The 17,795-nt window shown below is 50.3% G+C and overlaps 1 protein-coding gene across 6 annotated transcripts in view; it reads left to right on the forward strand.

Moving 5' to 3' along the window:
- The first annotated feature begins 402 nt into the window (after positions 1 to 402).
- RFX2 (regulatory factor X2) overlaps positions 403 to 17,795 on the forward strand; it is an 86,404-nt gene continuing 69,011 nt past the window's right edge. For 3 of the 6 annotated variants that reach the window (XM_032465784.1, XM_032465783.1, XM_032465785.1), the window contains exon 1: positions 406 to 600. The gene's annotated coding sequence lies outside the window, so the exon portion shown is untranslated. Of the gene's footprint in view, positions 601 to 17,795 lie in introns of all 6 variants that reach the window. The other 3 variants (XM_032465780.1, XM_032465782.1, XM_032465786.1) reach the window with 3 other exon arrangements.

Below are 17,795 nucleotides of genomic sequence, written 5' to 3' on the forward strand. Positions count from 1 at the left end.
GGCCCGCGGGTCGGAATCTGCTGACCCCGGAGCCAGATTGTGCCAGGATGCCGACAGTCGTCTGTGTAATGAGCAAAGGCCCCTGGGTCCCCGAAACTCGGCCTACCGGGAGCCGAGCCACCGGCACCCGGCCCGCGCGCGCCTCTACTGCCAACGCTCCGACTCGCGCGCGCCTCCTCCCAAGCCCCGCCCTCCTTCGCGGCGATTGGCTGGGCGTCGCCCTCTTCCTCGCCGAGCAACGCCCCCCTCTGACGGGCACCGCAGGCGGCCAATGGAAAGTCATGAGGCTTTTCGCCCCGCCCTCTCCGCGCCCGTTGGAGGCGGGCATGGGCGGGCCGTTGAGGCGGTGGGGCGTGGAACCTGGAAACCGTTGCCGATAACAACGCCCCGCCCTGTCGCGGCGGGCGGGCAGGCTGCTCGAGGCGGGCGGGCGGGCGGGCGCCGGGAGCGGGAGGAGGAGCGGCCGCGGCCGCCACCGCCGCCGCCATAGAGACTGTAGCCGTGGAGACTGTTACTTACCAACGGGGACCAACACGCAGCAGCAGCCGCCGCCGCCGCCGCCGCCGGAGCCGTTGCCCGAACTCCCGGCTCGAACTCCAGGTGACCGATGCGACCAACACGGCCGGGGAGTGCGGGGGGCGGCGGGGACCCCGATCCGGGGGTCGGGGAGCGGGCAGCGCAGTCCCTGCCGTTCACCTCTAACGTCCGGGATGGCGCGTCCGCGGTACCTACCTCCGCACCCCGAGTCCCGAAGGCGCGGCCGAGTTTGGGGCTCCCGGGGACCCCTTCTTCCTTTTAACCAAACTCGGGGGAAGGTGGGGACCCATCGCCTCACTTTTTACAAAACTTCCTGAGTTAGGAGTTCCCAGGAACCCCCTTTTCACTCTTACCCTCAAAATCCCCGAGTTGGGACCATCCAGGGAACCCCTCTCAAACTTTTGCCTTTAAACTCCCTGAATTTGGAGCCCCTGGGAAACCTCTTCTCACTTTTATTCCCCAGATCCTTAAGCTGGGGGTGCCCGGGGACCCCCTTCTCACTCCTTCAAACGCCCTGAATTGAGGACGCCTTGACAATGCCTCTCGAACTTTTACATTTAAACTCCCTGAACTGAAGGCGCCTGGGGACTCCTCCTGTTTACCCCCCAAATCTCTGAAATTGGGGCACCCCGGAGACCCTTCTCTCACGTTTACCCTCAAATTCCTGAATTGGGAGGGCCTAAAAGATCCGTTCTCACCCTTCCCCACAAATTCTTGGATTTGGGGTGTCCCGGGGATGACCTCGTTTTGACCCCGCTTCCAAATAATGAATTTGAGGACCCTCTATAACCCCAATTCTCACTTTTTAACCAAATGTCGGTGCGCTGGTCCAAGAGAAGAACCACTTCCCTCCTCACTTTTTTTGCCAGCGAATTCCCCGATAATCGAGAATCAAGAATCGGTCTTCCAGACACCCGTTTCTCACCCCCCACCCCAGATCCTCGTGTTCAGGGCTCCTCGGACACTCCTCTGCACTCTCCCTTTTAACCCCGCATTCCTAAGTTTGGGGGGTCCCGGATCCGCCAGCCTTTCCACGCCCGTCAGGAAGCCTTTCGTACACCCGCAGCTCCCCTATTTGGATTGATCGCGAAGCAAGGAAAGTTTCACCGAAAGGGCTTTTTTTTTTTTAATTTAGTAATTTATTATTTAGTTTAAAGAGCCCAACCTGTAGCGCAAACTGCTCGGTGGCATTTTCTCTGGGGGTTGTGCAAGTGCGTGTGTGTGTTTGTGAACCCAGCCCCCACACAGACCCCAGTAAATGCACACACCCCCCGCAGATGCTCCTGATTCCTGTCCTTTTCCCTCTGGGACGCGCTGCGGCGCTCCCTCCGGCTTCGTGCCTGTTGGTTTTTCTCGCCGCGGCCCTAGGAAAGCTCGGTTTCCGATCCTAGTGGCTATTTCGAGGGCCCCCGGGGCCCAACTGCCCCTGCCATTCCGGCGGCGGCGGGGGTGGTTCACGGTCCTAATTTTAACCTCCTGGTTGCCCCGCAGGAATGAGGGAGAAGGGCAGGATGCAGCGCGCGAGTCCAGGGCTGCCTTTCCCCGAGACCTCATTCCTGCTTCTGGGTGATTTTATTATGAGCCTCCCCACCCCCCACCCCACCCCCCCGCCCGCCCCAACACGCAGTTATTTTCTTGTTTTGTGCATTTAACTGTCAGTACAGACTTTCATGAGTTTTCCTGCCTCCCCATAAGTTTTATCTTTGCAAATCCAAAATAATCAAACCTGGTGCAGGGCTCTCCATTTCAACTAGGATTTCCCCAACAAAATAACAACAGAAAACATTAACAACATAACCTTTTTTTTGCCTGCACATATTGTCAACATAGTTTTATCTTGTTGCTTCATAATCGGAAATATTATTTGTTTGCTTATATAAAGACTCCTGGCACTGGGAGGGTATAGCTCAGTGGTAGAGCCAGTGCTTAGCATGCAGGAGGTCCTGGGGTCAATCCCAAGCACCGCCATTAAAATAAATAAATAAATAGATAAATCGAATTCCCCCCCCAAACCCCAAAATTAAAAAAATAAAAGAGCTTTCCCCTCTGTCCTGGGGAGTACCAAGTTACCTGTTCTTTCTCCCACTCAAGCTTAAAAACTTGAACTAATTCTTAAATAACCTTAGAAATGGCTACTCACCTACTCTGGCCAGAGAAAAAGAATGTATGGTAAACCCCACCCCCGGAAAGGAATTTAATTTCTTTAATTACTGGCGCTAATCTTGCCAACAGGCTTGGTAAAACATCGGAGGAGACTTGGTAGTCATTTTTTAAAAAGACTTCTCACAATACATGATGGAAAAGATAACTGGTTCTGTGCGCCTATGATACTCCAACTGATCTGTGTCGGGAATGAGTTCAGAAACAGTTTGCCTCTGTGGTAAAAGCAATGTGAATTATTTAGACCTTTATGCGTTCTTCTCATCCCAGATAAACCTCGGAGATGCTCAGAAGGGGAATCCAGGCGGAGAAGGACGGAGTTATTAATTACTCCAAGTAACAGACAAGTCCTTTGAAATTCAATTGGTATTTGCTTTCTGGGTGCAGAGTGCATGTTACCTTAATATTCATCTTTTACCCATGTTTGTCACTGAAGCACTCCCAGAATGGAACTAGGAGTGCAGATGCTGGGAAATTGTTTATCTGGCTCTTATCCCTTAGATCTAATATGTAGTTTCAGATTTGAGTTTAAATTAATTAGTGGTAATCAACATTTAATTAATCTAACTTTAATTAGTATGATAATTGAGTCAAAATTTTAAATGTATTTGTAGGATTTTTATAGCCACATGAGGTTGTTTTACTTGTAAAATTTCAGGGCCAGAAGGAACCATATCTTATAGTATCTTTGACTCTTTCTAGTTAATGCAGGTTGGCCACTTGTTGAAGTAATATGTTCCCCGATGCGCACTTATTTGTAAAATGTGAAACTTCTGTAAAACCAGGGGAAGTTCTCAGAGAAACCGTCTTGTTTGTTGGGACCCTCACTGAACGCGGGGGCAGAGAAGTACCAGTCTGGTGCCTGAAACTCCCAGCCCAGGGCACACCCAACAAGCACATCCATTTTTCTGCACAAAACTGTGTGACTAGTCACACTGAACAGGGTAGATAAGGACTATAAGCAACCACAAGCCAGTTTAGGTCAGGTTTTGTCACTGAACAAGTCGTGCCAAATTTACCAAAAAACTTCCATATTTCAGAATTTTTGGATTTGGCCTTGTTATAAGGGATTATCGGCTTCTGTATTTTTTAAAAAAAAGGTGTTTTGACTTCTTTTCTAGAATTTCAAGGCGATTAGCTCCATGACAGGCAGTGGTGTTTTAGACATGTGCCTGGCCCACAGGCCGTACTGAATAGATGAATGAATGAATGAATGAATGAATGAATGAATGAATGAATGAATGAATATGCACTGGGAATTAGAGAGAAAACTGAAAACCACCTATATGCTTCTTAGAAACCCCAAGATCACCAAAGGAATTCTTATAGGAAAAGACAAAAAAGGGAGAACTTCAGGAGGGGACCGAGGACTGAGGGGGCATGTGGGAGACAGAGTGGGCGCAGAGGTTGGGGAGGAGAGCCGGAAGAGCCTCACTGACTGGTGGAGACCGAGATTCTGGTCAGTCCTGATCAGCCTTCTTAATCCCCTAAATCTGCTCCTCCTGGGCTCCGAGCTCCCTTGGTGAATGTCAGCTGGCCTCTCCTGGTTGCTCTGGCCAACACTTTGGAGTCGTCCTCCATCCCTCTCTCTCTCAGGCCATCACCAAAAAAGAGGGACCTAGAATCTGACCACACCTCCACTGCCAACCCCTGGTCCAAGCCATGGGCGCCTTTTGTCCCAGTGACTGCAGTCTGTTAACCAGGGAGTCATATCGTGTCCTGTTGTGTGTGCCTCACTCAGAGCTCTCCCCCGATCCCGTCTCCCTCAGCGCAAAAGCCCAAGTCTCCCCACCCGGGCTCCCCAGCCCGACTCCTCTTTGGCCTCATCTGCGATCCCACGTGCCCCACATCAGTGCCGCTGGCCTCCTGGGAGCTCTTCAAACCTCTCCCCGGAAAGCTCTTGGCCCAGGCCTTTGGGGGCTTGTCCCTCCCTGCCTTCAAGCCTTCCCTGAAACTCCCAGGCCATCTACTCACCTGCAAGGGATGACGCTGCCAGCCTCCTTCCCTGCTCGCTCTCTCTCCCTAGCGTTTATCACCAACACGCTGTCTGTTACATGGATTTATTATTGCTGTTGTTGGAATGTCAGCTCAGTGAGAAGTTTGGTGTGTTTTACGGACTTCGGTGTCCCCCAAGCTGAGACTAATTCTGGCACTGAGTAGGCACTCAATGTTTATTAAATGAGTAAATAAACAATCTCCTGCACACTTATGGGGAAAGCTTATGTGAAAATAAAGAGCTGCTCCTTATCTACCATGGAGCACCATCTACATGGCTCAGCACAGCTCAGACTGGATGAACAGGACCGGAGGGAGGAGTGAAGGGAAAATAACGGGTCATAGCACCAGATGCTGCCAGTGCGGGCTTCGGGGCCACGGCAGAGAAGGGGTTAACATTGGCTCTGAGACTCCAGGTGAGGTTTGGCATCTGCAAGATGAGACCGAGACTCGCTTGTGTGGTTCTGATGTTAGAAATCGAGTCTATTACTGCTTCGCCCGGGGCCGGGCACGTTACAGGTGTGCAGTAGAGGGGCTATTGTTTTTGTTGCTATTTTTTATTATTAGAATGAAGCAAATGAGCAGTGTGGCCTGCCTGAGATGATTTTTTTGTTTTGTTTTGTTTTGTTTTTTGGGGGTGGAGGTAGTTAGGTTATTTATTTACTTATTTAATTTTAATGGTGGTACTGGGGATTGAACCCAGGACCCTGTTCATGCTATGCACACACTCTACTGCTGAGCTATAGCTGCCCCCGCTTCTTTAATTTTGTTTTTTGACTTTTTAATTTTGGTTTCCTGACCACCAAGCACAGAGGAGACATTCAGTAAATACGTCTTGCTTGACTGAGTGTGTGAGCCTTGCACTGTCTAAGGTGGGAAATAACCTTTGATTGCATAGAAATTCTCCGGTCCAAATATGGTGCTCTCCAAGCGTGAGGGCCTGGGCAAAACCAAAAACACCCAGAAAAGTCGCTCAAAGCCACTCGTCTCGGTTCAGGTCTAGGTCTATCTGAAATGAGTCCCCAGCATCACACGCTCAGATGGGTTTTGCCAAGAGGCCAGCTCTGCCGGCAGGACTTTCAGAGGAGAACATTTAAAAATGGGTTACCCTTCTCTGTTATCGCTGGCTCTTAGCTGCCAATCTGGTCAAAGTCTGGAAATCAGCCACTTGGAGGTGCGAACCGGCCTGGCGTTCGTGCCAGGACTTGAGTTGAGCCCTCGGGAGCAGACCGCCTGGCCCCACTCCTTACTACACCTCACTTCTTTTTTCCTGAAATGCATTCCTGTTTTATGATACATAGGTTTTGGATATTTTAAAGCACGGTTTTATGCCCTGACAACCTTATTTGTAATTTTTATGAATTCTGTGACTTTCCAAAAAGTATAGTTGATTTCCCAAACCTACAGATAATACACATGCATACAGCAAGTGGATTTCAGATGCCATGAATCAGATTATACACGCCATAATCCATATTTTAAAATGAAAAAAAGAAACATAGAAAGCCATTAAAAATATGTAGAACTTACATGTAATGGCCTGATATAGTGATTGTTTATCATTTACAATGTAACAAAGCCCAGATGTGCTATATGCAGTGAGCCTATTTCTACTAAGATTTCTGCAGTTATTTGGAGAGAGTGTGTGTGTCTGTGTGGTGTGTGTGTGAGAGCTGGGCTACTGACATCCACGGAAGCTCTTCAGGAGCTAACAGTTGAGCTGAGACTGAACTGATCAAAGAGCACAGCCTTGTGCAGTTCAGAGGGAAGAGCCTTCCAGGCAAGGGGCAGCAGATGCAAAGGTCCTGTGGCAGGAGGGATCAGCTGGGCCTGGTCAAGGCAGAGAAGGGCGGTTGTGTGGCTGATGGCTGGTGAGCAGAAGAAGGAGAGGCAGAGGGCCCTGGAGGCCATGGAGATGAGTCTGGCTGCTGTTTTAAGTCTGAATTAGGTTTTCAGTAAATTTTACCTCTGCCTGTAGCTGTCAGAGCCATGGCATCGGGTCATTTGTTGAAAGACTTGCTTCCTGGGCCTCTGCTATTTCTCCATTGTTCGTTTATTCATTCGTTGGTTCATTTCTCTCTAAGCCAAGCACTATCCTATGAGATTACAGAGACTAAAGACTAACTCAGGGGGGTATGTTTCAAAATGCAGATGTACTGGAGGTCTGTCTAGGGCAGCGTGATGCACAGAGGAGGGAGGCCACGCTCCCTGGAGGGGCCAGGAAAGGTGCCGAGGAGGAGGGGGCTGGAGCTGAATCTCAGGAGTGGTGTGCCAGCAGACGGGTGGGGAGAGCCACAGCGTGGCTGTGCCCTCTGGAAGCTGATCGCAGGGAGGAGAGGAGATGAGGCTGGATGGGAGCAGGTGTCGGCAAACACGGCCTGTTTTTGGAAGTGAAGCTTCGATGGGACACGGCCATGCTAGCTCATCTACATGCCATCTCTGGTTGCTGTTTTGAGACCACAGCAGGGCTGACTATTTGCGACAGACGCCAAACATGGACCACAAAGCCTAAAATACTTACTGTCTGGGCTTTTAAGGGAAAAGTTTGCTGACCCCTGGCTGAACAGGTGGGGCTTGTCTGCTGCTGGGCTGAGAGGTTTGTTGGGGAAGCACTTGGTGAGCACATGGGATTGTGGCAGATGTATCAGAAGGCTTGGCATTTGGAGGCTGGTGATGGAGAGTCGATGTTGCCATGGTCCAGGTCACCAGGGCCTATGAGACCAGCCGGGGATGCTGAGGAGGACAGAGCTGCGGGGTTCTCAGGTTCTCGGGGGCTTCAGGGACCTGGTGACTCGCTGTGGGACGAAGGGCAGGGTAGAGTCCAGGGCGATTCCCAGGTGTCTTAACTTTGGGGATCAGGTGGAACAGGCCACTTCAGGGAGCAGAGACGCCGATGTCGGGTGGGGGGATCAGGAGCTCAGGCGTGGGCTTGGGGGGCTTGAGATGTGTACGGGACCGCCAAGTGTGGGCAGTGTGGGTTTCGGGGTCTGGAGCTGAGTTGGGGGGCAGTCCTGGCTGGAGGACAGGATCTCTGAGCTGTCAGCATGTGATCGGTCATTTCAATCATGAAAACAGATGCACTTACTCAAGGAGAGGCAGAGAGGAGCAGAGAAGGCCAAAGGCAGAGCCATCCAAATTCAAGGAGCATGAAACCAGTGAAGAATCAGAGGAAAGTGGTTTTTTAAAAACTCACGGCAAAATATAATAACAATCATTTTATGTTCGTTTTAATCAGTGTTAAAGTCACAGCTCGGTGGCATGAAGCACACTACGTGTTGTGCAACCATCCCCACCATCATCTCTAGAACTTTCTCACCTTCCCAAACTGAAACTTCATTTCCCCATGAAACACTTGACTCCCCAGCTTCTGGCCCCCACCGTCCTACTTCCTGTCTCTCTGGATGTGACTCCTCTAGGGACCTTACATGAGTGGAATCAGACAGTATTTGTCCTTTTGGGTCTGGTTTATTTCACTGAGCATCATGGCCTCAGGGTTCATCCTTGTTGTAGCAGGTGTCAGAATCTCCTTCCTTTTTAAGGCTGCGTAATATTCCACCGTGTGGATGGACCACATTTGTTTATCCTTTCATCCCTCAGTGAACACTGGGACTGCTTTCACATTTGGCTGTTGTGAACCCTGCTGGACAGAGGAGATTTTGAAGGGACTCTTAGGTCCCAGGAAAAACCTGGAAAGGGCTGTGAAGGCAAAGAGGGAAGTAACTCAAGAACTGAGCACCAGGGGGTGTGAGGGCTTGTAGAGACCAGAGCGATCAGACGGGGACAGTCCCGGCAGAAGGGAAAAAGCACGCGTCCCCGCAGAGCAGCAGAAGGCTTGGCTCACGAGCACCTGCCATTTGGAAAGCTGTTGAAGCCACGCTCATGGCGCGGCAGTCCATTCCTGAAGTCACAGCAACACTTAACTATGCTTATACTTTTAAAATGCAAACTGCTCATCTTTGGGAAACAGTGCCATGTTTCCAGGATCCGTTTCCGTCCAAAAGGTGCCCTGTGGGGCAAGGCCTGGGAAGCAGTTTCCCCCCCCAAAAAAAAAAAAAATTACCAGCCCGCAAAAATGTGTTCCTGCTCCACCCGGTCCAGGGAGAACCCAAAGAAAACCGCCCAGAGCTTTCCCACCTCTCCTCTTCTCCTCAGAATGCGTACAGATGGAGCCTGCCTGGAGGAAAAATAAACTTGGGTTCCAGACCCACAGAAAACAGTTTCAGGCATGTGCTTCGATTTTCTTCAACTTGTGGAAGAATTCACCTTACTCGGGACTCCTTTCTGTGAGGAACCTTCTCGGTCTCCATCAGTTCAGCAAATATTTGTGGCCCCCAAATATCAGACATGCGAGGGGCTTACCATGAGTCAGATACCCAAGTGTGTGCATATAGCGTTGTGTAGGAGGTTAAGAGGGGAGAGGATGCTCGAGAAATTTAAAATTGTCCGCAACCGTTGGCCACTGACGTTCTGGCCAGAAGTTCAGGCGTGAAGCGGGTACCATTCAGGACCACACCGGTTGTGTAAATCACGTCTGGTTTTACTGTCAGCTCTTCAAGTGACAAACAGGAGTGAATAGAAGGTATTTCTGGAAGCCCTGCACGGCTGGATTCATCGCTGGCAGTGCTCTTGCCACCTGGACTGTGCTCCCGGGGAGTCTCAGCCACCCCAGAAGAGATTCACCCATCAGCAGTCTTCTGATCTAACAAACTGCAGGATGGCAGGGTAGAAGTGGCGTCCAGGAGCGACCTGGGCCCCCACCCAGACTTCCGGTTCCTTCCTTCCATGTGTGTGGTCTGCACAGCCTTGCTTCTCTCTCTGTTCTACCCCAGTGGCCACTGGAGTCCTTGCCGCGGGAAGCCCGCCCTCCTCTCCTGTCCTGGAAGCAGGATTTCTTCAGCCTTTAGCTCAGCAGCAGTAAGCATGCTCTGGGGTCACTTCCCCTTCCTTGCATCGACCTTGTTCCTTTGGCTCACGATTCTTATCTCTTCATGCCCTCCCAGCCCACCTCCCTGGGGCTCTCCTGGGCCACCTCAGGAGGAGCGGATGGGCTCTTTCTCTCTGCTTTTTGTAGCCAGATGGATGGACTGTCCCCCTCCCCTTTGTTGTAATCTCATCACACTTAGCTTGGCGTTCAAGGCTGGGCTAGGTCCAACCCCATCTCCTCTTTCATTGCCTGTCTTTCACGGCACCTCCCAGTGGGCTTTCCCTACCTTAAAGAGGTCTTATCCTTTGGTCTCCCCTCTCTCTGAAATTCATTTCTACTGATGAAACCCTTAACGCTTCTTTCAAGACCTTCCTCTGATGCTCTCTCACCAGGGAATCTTGCGATTTTAATCCATGAGCTAGGGGGGCAAACAGAAGACCAGACCCGGTTTCTCCACCTCATCACTGTTGGCTTTGAGGCTGGATCGTTGTAGGTGGGAGGGCGGTTGTGGAGGGGTGTCCTAGGCTTTGTAGGAGGCTGAGCAGCTTCCCTGGCTCCCACCTGCCAGGAACACCCACCCCACCCCCAAGTCGTGACAACAGCTACATCTCTGGATGTGGCAGATCCCTGGGGGGCAGAATCACCTCTGGGTTAGGGAGCATGGGGTTAATCAGCCAGAAGTGCCACAGCACGTAGATTTAGCACCCCAGGACTCTGTGGGCGGGCGGTAGTGATTTCCACGTCTTACTTCCTGTTCTTGGTTGTGTGCTTCCGGGGCACAGGGACCACCGTCCCTGCCACACTTCCCCCTAGGGCTTCCTACACCATACATGAGTGAATCAAACACTTGGGCCCAGAGCGTTCTTCAGAGGCAAGGCCTACATCAAATAACAAAGCGAGAATCATGAAACCCTCGCCTGAGATCTGATAGCCTTCAAAACTCCATGTTTTTGATTTGGTCTAAATGAACATTCTGGCCCTTTCAATACCTAGTTTTCCTTTACAAAATCCCCAAAGAAGTTTTCATCAAAGGCTTCCGACTGTTAGTCGACTCCCCTTTTGACCCAGCCAACACTGCAAGTCAAGTTCTTTTCCAGAAAGCACAGGAATCTTCCTCGGGATGTGGTCTTACAACCAGACTGCTGCCAGTCCTGTAGCCGGGAGCCGTGTACACAGTGGAGGATGTTAGATGCCTAATTCTACGTCAAGCCAGTTGCAGTGGCTCAATTCATGTTTGTGTTGGAACTTTTCAAAGATTTTACTCTGTTGAAAGTCAATTTGAAACAAATGTACTTAGATTTGTTAGAATTAGTTCATCAACAAAACACAGGACTGAGAATTTGTGGAGCAAATGAATGCTCCTTTCTGCTGAGTTATAGGACCATTTGCAAGTGTGTGGAACCTTAGCGTTTGCTGTGGCTCTGGCCACGTGAAGGGTTTGAAAGCTGGTTGGAGGAGGGAAGCTGCGTGATGTCTTTGTGGGATACCACTGACTGCCAGCGTGTTTAATTAAATCATGTGAGCTCGCGGTGTTTTATTGATACATGATTGGATTCTAAAATATGATCATGCTGCGGCACGGTAGCACCTACAAGCACGTCTTTTAAAACTTCTGCTGCGGCGTCTTCTGCTGTGGAATCAGGCGTGACGGGCTGATGAGTGTTTCCCAGTGATGCAGTGCTTGTGGGGAGTGTTCTCTTGTTTCCTGCTATTCACTAGCAGATAGCAGGAGCCCTGTACCAAGGGTTTGAGAAATATTTGTAGGGCAGACTGTTTTCAGTCTGAGAAATGTCTCCATCACATATTTGTCTGTAAATTGGCAAAAGTGCTGTTGCTTTATTTGAACAAAGAAAGCCTGTGGAATCTTTTAATATTCCAAGGAACTTGGGGTTGGGGCAGGGGCAAGGGCATCAAACCTTCTCCATAAAGGACCAGATAGTAAATATTTTAGGCTTCTGTGTGGGCCAGACGGCCCCTACTGCAACTGCCCGCTCTGAATGGGGGTGGCCGTGTGCCAGTAAACTTCACTTATGGGCGCTGAAATGTGAATTTCATGTAATTTTCAGGTGTCAGAAAATATTTTGACTCTGGTATTTCAACCATTGGAAAATGTGGAAATCATTCTTAGCTTGTGGACCGTGCAAGATCAGGCAGCAGACTGAGCCGGACTTGGCCTGGGCGTGGGCCATGGTTTGCTGACCTCTGCCCTGTGAGAGGGGATGGCACGCAGGGGCTCCGCCCGGCGTTCGCAGCCCGTTTTCCCCCGAGAACCCTCAGCCCGCGCCCTCTGCTCCAGCCAGCTCGGCCCACTTGCCCTTCCACCTGCCCCACCCCCAGGACACACCCTGCCTGTGCCTGGCTCCAGCTCTTGAACTAGTCCACCCGCCCCATCTGCCCCCACCCCTCCCCAAACCCCGCTGTGGGATGGTCCTGCCCGGACAGCCGGGTTCAGGGTGAGACCTTCCCAGATTCCCCGCCCCATCATTCATGGTACTGAGTTCCACCTGGAGTCTGCACCTGTCACCTTTGCCACAGAAGGAGTTATTTGTGTCTCCTTTTCTCTCTCATGTGGTATAAGAACCTTGAGGACAGAGACCAGGTCTGACTGTCACTGCATGACACCAAATAGAGTAATGATTTGTTGAATTGACCCCAGTTCTTACTAGATCAAGATCTAATCGTGCTCTAAAATCATTTTGCCTACTTTCCAGTAGAACAAGGCTTCATAAGATATTTGTGATTTCACAGTTGGGTGATTTATTCTCAGAGTCTGCTGAACTGCGATTGTCCAATAGAGATGTCATGGAGGCTGTGTGTGTAATTTTAAAGTTTCTATTAGCCACCTTTTGCAAAGTAAAAAGAGGGGAAATTTATTGAATAATATATTTTTTTAATCCAGTAGGTCCAAAATATTGTCACTGCAACACGGCATCAACATGAAACAATTTTTATTGAGACAGTGCACATCCTGGTGTGTTAAGTCTTGAGACCCAGTGTCTGTTTGACGCCCATGGCACATCTCCATTCGGACGGGCCACATTCCAAGAGCTCAGTAGCCATGGTGGCCGGCGGTGCAGGGAAGAGCGTTAACATGAGGACAGACAGGATCTTGAGGTCACCCATACTCTTTTTTTTAAGGTATTATTATTATCTTTTTAGGTACCATTTTTTTAAATATCTTTTTTTTTTTAATTTGGTTTTTGTGAGGGGAGTTAATGAGGTTTTATTTATTTATTTTTAGTGGAAGTACTGGGGATTGAACCCAGGACCTTCTGCATGCTAGGCACACACTCTACCACTGAACTATGCCCTCCTCATGTCACCACCCCCCATCCCTGCTCTTTAAAAGGGCCAGCAGCTGAGCTGCTTACCGTGTTCAATATTTCACAGCCTCACAGTTTGAGGTCGCTCACAGGGCTGCGTAGCACAGGTCCCCCGACTCGAATATTTGCCATTTTCTCAAAGGATCTTGATTGGACTTTGCAAACAGGTGTCCACTCCGGGCCACTGGGCAATTTGATCCCAGAATTCCCTTGTGACCATTTAGGGACTTTGGGATCCTTATGGACAGGCCCCCTAAGCCTGTTGACTTCCTCTTTTCCATCACGGAAGTCATATCTTTTCACTGTAAAAAATCCAACTGGTACAAAAAAGTGAAAAGGGACGAGAGAGCCTCTGGCTCCCCCTCTCCTCTCCTCCTGCCCCTCCCTCCACTGGCAGAGTTCAGAGTCGATCCTTTCAGACATTTTGTATGCAGATGAAACATACTCAGCGCTACTTCATTATTTTTTAATTGAAATGTAATTCACATATCATAAAAGTCACCCCTTCATAAAGTGTGCAATTTGGTGGTTTTCAGTATATTTACAAGGCGATGCAGCCACCACCACCATCTAGTCCCAGAACATTTCATCACCCCAGGACAAAACCCTGTCCCCAAGAGCAGTCACCCCCAGCCCCTCCCTAGCCCCTCACAACCCACTCAACCCACTCTCTGTCTCTGTGGATTTGCCTGTTCTGGACATTTCACATCCGTGGAATCATTCACTCTGGCCTTTTCTGATGGGTCCTCTCACTGAGTAGCATGTTTTCAAGGTTCATCCATCCTGTGGTGTGTGTCAGAGCTTCATTCCTCTGATGCAGGCAAAAAAAAAAAAAAGGAGAGTATCGTATCATGCCCAGTTTTCTGCGACCTGCTGCTTTCAGCTAGTGTTTAGTTTGTATCTTTCCTTGTCCTCTGTGTGTGTGCTGCGTCTTTTCCACATTCCTGTGTGAGATCCCACCAGGCGGACGTGTCCTGGGGTATTTAATTGGCTCCTTACGAGGGGCAGTTCATTTACCCTTTTTCGCTTTTACTGACGTTGCTGCAGGAAACATTCTTGTCCGAGTATGTTTATGCGCCTGCGGGAGACGTTTGCAGACTCTCAGAAGGGGACTTGCCGGTTGGAAGGGCTCCCTTCCCTTTGCACCGGCTCCCTTTCACACTCACGCTGCAGTCCCGCAGTGGAGGTCACGTCCCCCTGTGTCCTTGCCTGAAACCACGCCGCCAACCCCACCCCTACCCACGTGGCACCCTTTACAAGGTGCCTTGACTCCGGGTCCCCTTCAGAGAACATTGGGTCTCGGGCCTTCTGACGGTCAGGTGAACACGTGTGTCCTCCCCCCGGAAACACACAACAGACGCACCCTCGTGTTCTGCCTGTGATTTGGGAGGTTCCGGGATGCCTGGCAGCCTCTCCCTGGACCAGCCCCTGCTTCTGAAACTCGTTCCCTGTCAGTCCTGCTCTGTCCACGTCACAGCCCACATGCGGGTGACTCAGACCCAGTCTGTCGCCCCGAGCTGCGCCTGTGGCCGCAGGGGCCTCTTGGGGAGGCTCCGTGGCTCGGCCGGTTTGTGCCAACACAAGTTCATGCTTGTCAACTTGACTCTGAGCTGTCTCTCACCCAGCAACGGTGTTTTCCCACCCCTCTGAGTTCCCTGTTGATACGTGGTTTTCACCTCTTTGCTACCGTGACAGGCCACCAAAGCATTCACACTGCCGTTGTTGCAGCAGGAGACCTGTCCCCAAGGGCCAGCACACGTCCCCTGGTGCCGGCCAGGGACTGACGCTCCGGTGGCCATGTCTGCCCTCACCAGCTCCCGGGGGAGCCAACCTCTGTCGCCCTGTGTCACTGACTTCTCATAGTGTAGACACCTCTTTAACTCCACACTAACGGTTTAAAACCAGAATTCTTGTTGAGTGGAATAAAGTTATTCATCCTTTTTAATAAAAAAAAAACTCTTTTGTTTGTTTTGGGAGGAATAATTAGGTTTATTTATTTATTGTTTGGGTATTTTTAAGTGGAGGTACTGGGGGTTGAACCCAGGACCTCGTACTGCTAAGCACGTGCTCCACCACTGAGCTAAACCCACCCCAAGTTATCCATCCTTAATCGAAGCTTTTCCCCCACTGTAAATTTAATGAATCATACTTTTCTTTTTAATGGCCTCTAAGACTCCTGAGACACTGACCTGATCTGGTTTACCTTCATTCGAGTTTCATGAATGTCCAATCTTCTGGAAACGATCGCTTCTTTATCCTCCAGAGGGAGGTTCTGGGACATAGTCTCATTTCAGATTCCTGATGGTGAGAACCTACCTCTCGCTGTTCATTACTCACTCCTTCCCCACGATTGGTGCTGTTTACGGGACACGTTTGACCAAATGTTCTGGCATTTTTAAAACAGACTTCCTAACATCTCACCCCACATCACTGAGGTTTTCAAACAGAAAGTCTCTCAGGAGTAGCGTGTGAGGAGTGTTTTTGTTTGTTAACCGAGCTTGCTTCTGAAAGTGTTGTAAAGAATTGTGACCTAGCAGCTTGTCGGGCCCAGCTTTCTCCTTGTTGGAGCGGTTCCGCATCCCGTTACTGCCTGGGTGAGAGCGTGGGGACAGATTGGTTTGCACAGCGTCCATCTGCTCCTCGTCCCGCATTCACTCACGTTTGCCCTGTCACTTTCTTGTCATTGAGATAAAATTCACATAAGATGCATTGTTTTAAAGTACCGTGCAGCTCTTGGGGATGTTCACACTGCGACATAACCTCTATCACTCTCTAATTCTAGAACTTTTCCTCCCCTCACCCCCACCGAGCAAACCTCGTGCCCCTTAGCAGTCCCTCCCCCGGCCCTCAAGCCCTGGCAGCCACTAATCTACTTCCTGTCTCAGCGGAGTGGACTGTTCTGGACATTTCCGACAATGGAATCATAGAACACTTGGCCTTTTGGGACTGGCTTCTTCCCCTGAGCATAATGGGTTGAAGTTCACGTACGTTGTAGTGAGTGACAAGGCTTCCTTCCCTTTTGTGGCTGAATAATACTCCGTTGTATGGCTGGACCACGATTTACTTACCCATTCATCCACTGATGGACATTCGGGTTGTTTCTCCTTTGGGGCTATTACGAGTAACGCTGCTCTGAACACCTGTGGACAAGTCCTTGTGTGGACATAGATGTTCATTTGTCCCGGGTGTAGACTGGGAGTGGAGTTGCTGGGTCACACGGTGACTCCACGTTTAGCTCCTGGGGGAATGCCGAGTGTTTTCCACAGCGGCCGCACCGCTTTCCATTCCCACCAGCCGTGTGGGAGGGCTCCAGTTTCTCCACATCCTCACCTCACAACACGTCTTATTTTCCCTTGTTTTTATTGTAGCCAACCTAGTAGGTGTGAAGCGGTCTCTAGTTGTGGTTTTAAATTTCATTTTCCAAATGACTGACCATGTTGGGCATGTCTTCATTTGCGTATTGTCCACTTGTAGACCTCCTCTGGAGAAATGTCTGTTCAAAGGTATCCTCTTTTACCATCTTCTTGCATCCACAGATCCACAAGACCCCTGAATCATAAAGGTTCAGGGGTGCAGGTCAGTGTTACGTGGGGGAGGCAGGGGTCAGGATCCACACAGGACCTGAGCGCTGGTCCCCTCTGCCTCCTGACATGGCTCCCGCTCTAGCCTGTGGGCATGTCATTCCAGAGACTTCCCGACACTCTGCGTCCTCCTGCTCCAGGGGAGAGACATGACAGGGGCGTGGGCTGTCACCCTGAGAGTGTCCTTGAGCCTCTGGCCACTGAGATTTCTAGAATGTAGTTTGTCATCACATGGCCTGCTTGATTACCTGTCCATCTGTTTATCCAGAATCATTTTAGGCTCTCTTAGAGATAAGAATGATTTTGTACATTTTTAAGTGGTTGGGGAAAAAAAACCAAACAGAAGCATAATATATTGGAACCCATGAAATCGTATGAAACTCACATTGCAGTGTCCAGGAGTGAAGGTTTATTGGCCCACAGACGTGCTCACCTGTGTCCGTAACGTCTGGGGCAGCTTTCGCCCTACGTTGGAGGGGCTGAGTAGTCTCCACTGAGAATATCTAACCTCAGAGCCTGCAATATTGGCTGTTGGACCCTTAACAGAAAAGGCCAACCAGCAGCCGGTCTGATGCAGCGCAGGTTACGTCTGACTGGCCCTCAGCACAGCATCAGGCGTTTGTGGACCCGACGCCGGTTTGGAGGTGTGATTTGGAGGGGAGGACCCGTGACTTCCCAGCACGTTTAACACTACTTTTCACTTCCTTTGAGGTAAAGGGAACAGTGTTTGCTGTATTATCCTCTCCTGCTTGCTATAATTAAAAGAGCCCTGGTCTGGCCACATCTCTCCTGCAGGCTGAATCCCCTTAACCTCCTAACATCTGTGAGACGGTGCGTTTCCCAGGCCCCAGCACTACCTCCACATTCAGCATCTCTCCTGGCATCCTCCCCATCTTTCTGGCCCCAGAGAGCCGGGCTGAGGTTTAGACAACACTCAGGGTTCCCGAGGAAGCTTGGGTTCCTCCCTTCTGGTTGCCGACAGTCGGCCCCAGTGGCTGTCACCCAAGGACTAGTATCTCTCGGCAGATCGCACTGGCTCTGGAATTTGGTGCACCAGTCAGGTCACCCATGAGTAATTTCTGAAATGAATTTCTGCTCGTGTGGGAAACCCAGCATCTGAAACCATTGCCTCAGTATTGGAACCCTCTCGAACAGTGAGATGTAAGAAATTAAAATGTGGAATGGCCAATCAATTAAAAAAACCAGCTTTTAGAGATCAAGAAAGCTGACTATTGCCACATTTCAGCCCATTCACATAGAGCTAAAACCTGCCTT

This window comes from Camelus ferus, chromosome 22 (genome assembly GCF_009834535.1).
Source record: "Camelus ferus isolate YT-003-E chromosome 22, BCGSAC_Cfer_1.0, whole genome shotgun sequence".
Lineage (NCBI taxonomy): Eukaryota > Metazoa > Chordata > Mammalia > Artiodactyla > Camelidae > Camelus > Camelus ferus.